The sequence below is a fragment of the Arvicanthis niloticus genome, chromosome 10, assembly GCF_011762505.2.
Source record: "Arvicanthis niloticus isolate mArvNil1 chromosome 10, mArvNil1.pat.X, whole genome shotgun sequence".
Taxonomy (NCBI): domain Eukaryota; kingdom Metazoa; phylum Chordata; class Mammalia; order Rodentia; family Muridae; genus Arvicanthis; species Arvicanthis niloticus.
In genome coordinates, this window is record NC_047667.1 from 60,134,247 (window position 1) to 60,143,141 (window position 8,895).

General features: G+C 41.0%; 1 long non-coding RNA gene across 1 annotated transcript in view; it reads left to right on the forward strand.

Annotated features, from left to right (window-relative positions):
* The window catches only part of LOC143443734 (uncharacterized), a 44,183-nt gene extending 40,652 nt beyond the window's left edge, over nucleotides 1–3,531 (forward strand). The window contains exon 5 of the long non-coding RNA XR_013112954.1: nucleotides 2,685–3,531. This is a non-coding gene — a long non-coding RNA (uncharacterized LOC143443734). The remainder of the gene's footprint in view (nucleotides 1–2,684) is intronic.
* Nucleotides 3,532–8,895: the final 5,364 nt, after the last annotated feature.

The following is an 8,895-nucleotide window of genomic DNA, read 5'->3' on the forward strand; positions in this document are numbered from 1 at the left end:
CAGCAATTGGCCCCTGGCATCTTTACTGATAGATCAAGAACCAATTTAGGAACAGGACCTTAGCATCAGAACCACTCCCTATACCTGGTGTGCTGTGTTTGCAGCATCTTGGTTTTGCTTCTTAAAAGTCTGTTAGGGATCCTGTGGCATTTGTAGTTTACAGCTACAAAAAAGTATTTGTTACTGAGACACAGACAGCTTAGGGAAGGACCTAGTCTTCTAGCCTTCTACTGAGTTAGATATTTACATGATGATCTACTTAAAATAAGAATTCTACAATAATGACAGATATTAACTCCTCATAGAACTATTTTGTCACTTTGTCAATGAACCCCCCCCCAATATATATTTTGAATTGAAAACTATTATTACTGTTATTACTTGTATGTGCATGATGCATGTTTGGGGGCAGGGGGAATACAAGCCATGGTTCATGTGTGCTGGGATCAGAGGACAACTCCTGGACTCTGTTCTCTCCTTCCACCTTTCCCTGGGTTCCAGGGATTGAACTCAGGTCTCTAAGTTTATACAGTAAGCTCCTTTACCCATTGAACCATCCCCTCAACCTCTGCATTTTACCTTTTGATATTTGTGTTAGTAACCTTTCTCATTACTGTGATAAACACCAGATACGAAAGTTTAAAGAAAGAAGGGTTTGTTTTTGGCTTATGGTTTTAGAGTACAGACCATCATGACACAGAAAACATGATTGCAGGGAGGCTACATCTGGTCACATCTGTCCACAGGAAGTAGAAAGAAGAGTTAGTGCTCATTGGACCTCTTCCTTTCTTCAGTCCCAGACCTCAGCCTATCAGATGGCTCTGTCTACACTCTGGGTGTGTCTTCCCCCCAGGGCACCAGTGAGTGGTAAGTCTCTAGGTGATTCCAAATCTAGTTAGGTTGCAGGAAAGACAAGCATCACATAGGTTTTTTTTTCTCCATCCTTAGCTAATGGCATCTATTAGGGTGGAATATTCACATCGCTCACATAAAACTTCTTTCTTCGTTTTTGTTCCTCTATAGCTCCACTTCCTCCCAAATTTATGATTTGGGGGAGTGGCACTGGTTCATTTTGCTTCTGTGTACATTCCGTAGTTCTCCAGCAGGTATCTCAAAACCTCATTACCGTGGTCATACCCTTGGCCAGATGGAAACCTAAGGATAGAGGACAAAGGGGGATTCTCCCCATCTCTTTGATTTCACAGGACCCTTCAAAGGTCCTAATTTGAACTTTGATGAAATATACTTTAGTTTGTCCCTGGAACCTTAAAGGGCCTGGAAGGCAAATGTTATTTATGTCTCCTCTGAGAAGGAATCTTGCAACACCTCGTGTTTCCAGCGCGTCATCATTTGTGTTCTACTGGAGACAAAGGCATTTTCAGAACAATTGCTCCATCTCAAGTTATACACGGACATGTTTAACAGATGACCTCCCCGCTGATTCACCCCCATGCTTCTACTCCTACAACTATATGTACCCCCCTTTCGAAAATAACGCATCGACTTCAATTTGGGATATCCATAGGCTCAGTGGTGTGGGGCCATCCTCGGGAGTGTAATTGTCCTACCAGGAACCGCTCCCTTAAAGAAAAATGCAACCCCCCTCTCCTAGAAGCCATCAACTGTCCAGAGCTCTTCAGTTAGGGGTCTGGTCTCATGACCCCATGCCCACTCTGTGGAAGAATATTGACTGGCTTGATCTTGTGTAGATCTTTTGCAGGCGACCGCAAAGACCGTGAGGTTCTGTCACATCTAGAACGCACTGTTTCCTCCCGTTTCTCTGTGACCCGTTTCCTCCCTGCTCTCTGTGACCCCTGTTTCCTCCCTGCTCTCTGTGACCCCTGTTTCCTTCTGGTTCTACGTGACCCCTGTTTTCTTCCAGTTCTTCATGACCCATGTTTTCTCTCCATGACCCCTGTTTCCTCCCAGTTCTCCGTGTCCCCTATTTCCTCCCTGTGACTCCTGTTTCCTCTCTGTGATCCCTGTTTCCTTTTTGTGACCCCTGTTTCCTCTCCATAACCCATTTCCTTCCGGTTCTCTGTGATTCCTGTTTCCTCCCGGTTCTCTGTGACCCCGGGCTCTCACACTCTTCCCTGCTCATCTTTCTCATTTGTCTCTCCGCTTTTTGGAGCGAGGATTTGATATAGATGTCCCGTTACTGGCTGAGCACTCTGCTGGCGCGTGTTCTCTGCACTTTGTAAAGCTGAAATCTTAAACCAGTGTTTACTCTTTAGCAGTACATTCAGCGTGGTATTGCTCGCCCCCCGCCCCCCTCCCCGCCGAAGGTGTTCTAGAAAACTGAGATTCTTTCCAAGTTGCTTTGAATTAAGTCACTTTATGCACTGGGCCATGAGTGTGCAGTCATGTATGTGGGGGATGGAGGCTGGAGGTGAGAGGACTGCTAAGCTTTTATGGATGCTAGCTAACAGTCACTTTCCTTGTTGACATCATAAACAACCTGAGAAAAACACCTCAAGGAAACAATGGTTTATGCTGACTTTGTAGTACAAGGGAGTCCTTCCATCATGCTGGCGAGGACATGGCGGGAATTGGGAAGGCATAGAGCCAGGAGCAAGGGGCAGCTGGCCACGTGCGTGCAGTCTGCAAGCAGAGATTGATACAAGTCTGTGCTCAGCTCACCATCTCCGTGTGCTTAGCTCACGCTCGCTCTCCTTTTCATTCAGTCCAGAACCCAAGCCCATGGAATATTTTGGCCTGTGTTGAGGACCACATTTGAGGTGGATCTTCCCACCCTATTAACCTAATCGCTGAGGGATTTGTTTCCATGGTGATTCTAACATCCATCAAGAAGACGCAATGGATCATCACAGTACTTGATTTGAATCTTACTGTAAGTTTTGACGGATGCACATCCTTTTGGTCAGCAGGACCAGAGATGTGGGTGAAGGGCTGGGTACATATTATCCTACAAATATTTTGTGGATATTGTTTGGCTATTATTATTATTATTATTATTATTATTATTATTATTATTATTATTTCTAAGCAGAAGCCATTTCATTGTTTAAAAGCCTTATCCTTGTATGAAGCACTCTTGAAAACTCTGCTTTAGACTGTGAAATATCAGCAGGTCTCTAGGATACACCTAAATCAATGGCCCTTGGTAATTTATATGACTGCATTTCCCCCTCAGTGCTGTTAAAAAATAACAAGGGAACCCATACTCTCGGAGATTGTAACAGGCCATTTGTGATTCTCCCCGTTGGTTTGCTCATCTGAAATACACTCCAAGCATTACTTTTATGCCTTAGTGGGAAATTTTTCGAAGGAACTTCAATTACACAGCTGCTCCCTACATGTTTTGGCTTAAAAGAGAAAATGTGTCTTTCATGCAGGCCTATTATTTTGTATGCAAGTTCCTCCCTGGGTTTTCTGTGCAATTCTTAGGGTTCAATTCATTACCCTGATCATTATTCAATTTGTTGGGCTTTGAACACCTGAATAATTGAAAGGTATGCAAGTATCATAAATTATATTGTCCATGTTCACAATCTCCATTTTAGTATTTATGGCTTTGCGGTAAAAATTCACCGTGTCAGAACCTTACATACAAGCTCTGATATTGAAAACAAATCAATTTGTAAATACTTTTTTTTTTTATACTCTGAATTCTTTTTATCAAATTTTACACTTTTTCAGAGGTGGTTTTTATGGCTTTGGGTGCCCCAGCAACACCACCATGCAGTATATCTCGCAGACTGACTTACCCATTCTTTCAGGACAAATGTTTATTGGTGTACAGTGGAAGGCAGTGGCTGGTTCAGCTGGTTCCTTTGAGAAGAAGGGGGTGGGGAGCTAAGGCTTTAAGAGTTATAATCTTTATTTTCTGAAGACTCTTCTGTATTGGTTACTTTCCTATTGCTGTGATAAAATACCATGATCAGGGCAACTTATAAAAGAAGGAACTTAATTAGGTTTATGGTTCTAGAGGTTTAGTGCCCACAATGTCCAAGTGGAAGCAGGGCAGCAGGAACAGCTGAGAGCTCACATCTTGAACCACAAGCAAGAACCAGAGTAAACACCTGGAAGGCCATGAGTCTTTGAAGCCTCATAGCCCACTTACAGTGACACATCCTATCCAACAAGCCCACCCTTCCTCATTCCTCCCAAACAAGTGGTGACCAAATGTTCACACACAGGAACCTAACCAAAATAACCAAAGCAAAGGCGATATCTGATATCTTCCCTGGTCTCTCCCCTGATGCCTCCCAGTCTTATCAGGGTCTTGAGGACTGTTCTCAGGTTTCCTCAGAAAAATAACTCTGTTCTATAAGGACACAAGTAGGCAATTTAAAACTGAAAAGAGAAAGGATGAATGAAAGAGATCAGAAGGGAAGGGCAAGGAGAGGAGGGGATGGACGAATAGATGTTTGCACGGTTGGCGAGTTGAACCAGCCCCAGCCTTACAGACACAGTCAGGTAGGGTCTGAGCTTCTCCCGCATCACCTCTGTTTACTACACAGATTTACTGCTCAATTTTACCCTAGTGAAAATATCTCCACCATGTGACAGCTCTTGGATTTCTGTGGAAACTCGCCTTAATATCCACAGTAACCACACCCGTCAATGTTCCTGTTAACAGTGTGTTATGACCTTTCTTGATGATGAGTGCCAAACCAAACTGCCATTCCAGTGATTGCTCCTGTGGACATCCTGTCAGCAATGGGAAAAGGGTTTTGTATCATTAAAAAACAATGAACTTGGGAAAGCAGGCAGCTGCTAGCATCTAAACAGAGAACCTGTGCTGTGCTTTGGAGACAGATAAAGAAAGCTAGAAGGAAGTCTCTGGTATTTCCGGGAAATAGAATACAGGTGCACAATTATTTTTTTTTTCAAGTACGACATTTGTTAATGTCAACTATCCAGGTACTGTCCCAGGCAGAAGGAATGGACAGACAGGTGAGTAAGTGCTGTGGGTCCCCAGAGACAGCCCTTATTGGGTGAGGGATTGGTAAGGCAGGGCTTGACCAGGAAGGAAAAGAAAGAGACAAAGAAGGAAGGAAGGTTGTGAGCAAGCCTTCACTGCTCCAGCCCTTCTCCTTATGTATCAGTATTGAATATATACACATGGATGAATTTTCCAATTACTAGGGAAGACAACTCTGAAACATATACACTTTATAGATATAAGTAGTTTATCGTATAGATTTTTTAGTATTATTGATACCGTTCAATATCTGAGACAAAATAAGTCTTTGCATTTTATCCTTCGAGATGCACTTTGGAACATTCTGGCTTCCTGTGCAGACATTCTGGTTTGCTAGAGAATGAGAATTGTTAGAAGAAGACATAAAAGCTACTTATTCTTTTTTTATGGGACTTGTACATAAATCTTACACCTATAACATGCCCGAGTGGCATGAATTTCCAGGGCTTGTTTTTGTGTCACTGGCTGGGGGACTCGGTGCTTTCTATAGCCATAGCCAGGAGTGGAATTGAGCTACTTGCGGTGTTATAAATAAACGAGGGTGTCATGGCTGTTTTCATTTGACTGAGCAGTAATGGAGTTAATTATACTTTCTGTCTCTTTGTTTTTGATCTGTGTTTCCAAAGTCATCTAAGCTTTAGGGCGTTTTATTTTTAACCCTTGTCTTGTCTGACTAGATTCTGGGACCTCACACTTATGAGTTATTAGGTTATTAAAATTTTCCCCTCTCATTTGTTATTTTTCAGATTATGTTTTTGACATAATTTTCTAAAGAAATATGGACATCAAAAGCATTATTTTGTACTTAATATTTAAGATTTATTACAGGCTACAAAAATCATGTGTGAATCCGGTAGGTTTTTTTTCCCAGTACTAAAATATACTAGGCAGACACTCTATTACTGAACTATATCCAGACTTAATTTTTAATTGCTTGTATGTGTGTACAATTTTTAGCATATGGGTTACATATTGCCACAGTGTGTGTATAGAGACCAGAGGACAACTTTGTGGATTTGGTTCCCTTCTGCCATCTTTATACAGGACCAAACTCATATCATTAAACTTGTGACACAAAAACCTTGACTTACATAGCCAACTCATTGGCCAGAGGCTCTTTAAAAAATGTTTTAATTTTGTGTTTGGGGGACCTGATTTCACTAAGCCTTCTAGACTGGCTTTGAATCTGTTATGTAAGCCCAGGCAGTCCTTAATTTACAGTCCTTCTGCCTCAGCTTCCTGAGTGGCTAAGAATGTAGATATATACTAACAGGACAGAGAGAAGGAAATACTTTAGATTAATATTAATATGTAAGCAAGCATGGTAAGGAAAAGTGAATTCTGGGTCAGACCTAATAAGTCAGAGAAGGCTGAGAAGTCCTTTCATTATTGTTGCTGATATTAGGAATCGTCATGATGAGTTCTCTGTCTGATCAGTATTTATTGATTGAACTTGAGGGGCTATATCTGTATGAACACACATATATGCATCTATATGAACACACATACATACATCTACGTGAACACACATATATACAGCTATATGAGCACATTGTATACATCTATATGAACAAACATAGAAACACTTGGAAGTACCAAATTAATTTTCCATCCTTATTGATGTTATTTATTTGTACCTACATAAATAAAAATGCTTAAATTACATCATTCCAAATCATTTATGTTAAGATGATTCAGAATAAAGGGATTCTTAATATTGTTTTCTCCTATGGTTGGATAATAGGAATATATGAGACAGAAAATGAAGCATATACCATTCTCATGTATGTGTGTGTATATATATATATACTTAATATTTGTTATAAAACAAAAAAAATGTACTTTACAATTTGCTTTTATTTCAAATGTGATTTTGCTTCTAGCGGATACCCTGGGTCATGGGTAGCTTCCCACAAATTTTCTAATTTGTTATAATTCTTACACGTGGGGCTTGTTTTTATAGACTTCTCAGATAATCACCCCTCCTTGTTTATTCAAATTAAAAATGTGTTAGAGATTCTGTCATCAAATGACTTCATCTTGTCATTTGTTTCGGGTAGTAAAAGTTGTATTATGATTCATACAATAATTGAACACTGTTGTTTTTATGAAAAATCTAGGAATTGATTATTTTTTTTGTTCATTGGAGACAGGCTCTCCATATGTACCCCAGGCTGCCCTCAAACACGCAATCCTTTTACTTCAGCCTCCAAAGTGCTGGGATTAATCACAGAATTAACCTTTCTATAGAGGCAGGTGGCTTATTTTTTATCACACACTGATACAGGTTAAATGTAGGAATGCTACACTTATAACAAGTTTGGGAACCATGGAGGGATTTGGCTAATGTTTAAGAGGGAAGAGAAGCAGAGAAGCACTCTGTGAGGCGGAGAAAGAGCCTTCATTTTCAGCCTGAAGTTTCATATGAAAAGTTAGTGATTTCTTCAACCCGTTAGGACACTGGAGCATCCAGGTTAACCCTGAACCCATGCTAACAGGTCCAAGGGAAGTCACAGCAAGATTCTGTGAACTGACAGGTCTTGGTCTCTGTGAGACTCATCCATTCCCTGTCAAGAAAAACCCTGTGACATTAGGAAAGGAATCCAGTAGGAGCGGGCTGAGTCAGCATTTTTATTCTAATTTATCGATTTAATTCCAACAAGATCATGATTATATTGCATCTGGTGTTTAAACGTCAAGGAAGAAAAAACACCCAGAATAACTCTACCAGTGTGGAATTGAAGGAAACAAAACCCAGCATGCAGTAGCTGCTGAAGGTTCCCTTTCCTGTCTGTCACGTGATTGACAGGGAGGAGTAAATGGTAAACTTCCACGTCTGTCCCGGATTCTTTAACAGGGCCACATTTCTACCTTAGATTCCCATAAAGTGAATTTTGAGCCATTTTGACTTATATGCAATATGGCATCTGACACATCTTTTAGCGTTTAGAAACACTATCACAAACTAGAATCCCTCCTTGTAGGTTTCTAGGAACCACGAGGAAAACGGCCATACTTCCAACATATTTTATTAACACCCCGGAAAGCCCCTTTCCCCAAAGCTGCCCTTTCTTGTGTCTCAGGCTTACATATTCGATTGCATGCCCTGGATCATTTTCTGCTACCAAGAGCGGCTGAGCCAGAAGAATGCAGTTCTTCTGTCTCTAGCTATAAACTGATAGGCAAGTGGGCTCCAGAGGCCCCTGGAGGAGGGGCATCCCCCTTCAGCCTAGGGTGTTTATTACTGGTGAAGTTTTGATCAAGTTTATGTGTCAAGCACTCCGCACATCAACTCCATAGAGGAACAGGACAAGCCATTGTGAAAGGCATCGCCATTTCAACCAAATGGCGCACATCGATTGCTTTCAATGAAGGTGCCTTTCAGCTCTCCTCCTTCAGGGGCTGAGCGTCAGAACCTCGTTCACATTCACATACGCGAAGGGGATTTCCACTCGTGTTCTGGGAAGGTTAGTGATTAGGCCAGTAAACCCCGATTTCCTTAATCTGTGAGAAAACCATAAATGCGCTCCTTGCAGACATTTAAAATAACTCGGTGACATTAGCGTGAGGACAAACCCCAAACAGCTAAAATGACGGAACTCAGTCAGCTTTCAAATTCCCTTCTACCAATCAGCTGGCTTTTATGAGTGTGACATTGCTTTCTCCCCCAGCTCTCTTTGTCATGTTTTATTAAAATTTACCTATGTGTTACATGCATACAGCCTTGAAGATGTTACTTTTCAATATTAAAATCGATAAGTACAAAGTAATTTTGTGTTCTATAAAATAATTTCATCTGTGAGGAAGATACTGGACGATCAATAAAACAGGAACTAGTTATATTTTAGACCGATTTATTTATTTATTTATTTATTTATTCTCTCTCTCTCTCTCTCTCTCTCTCTCTCTCTCTCTCTCTGTGTGTGTGTGTGTGTGTGTGTGTGTAT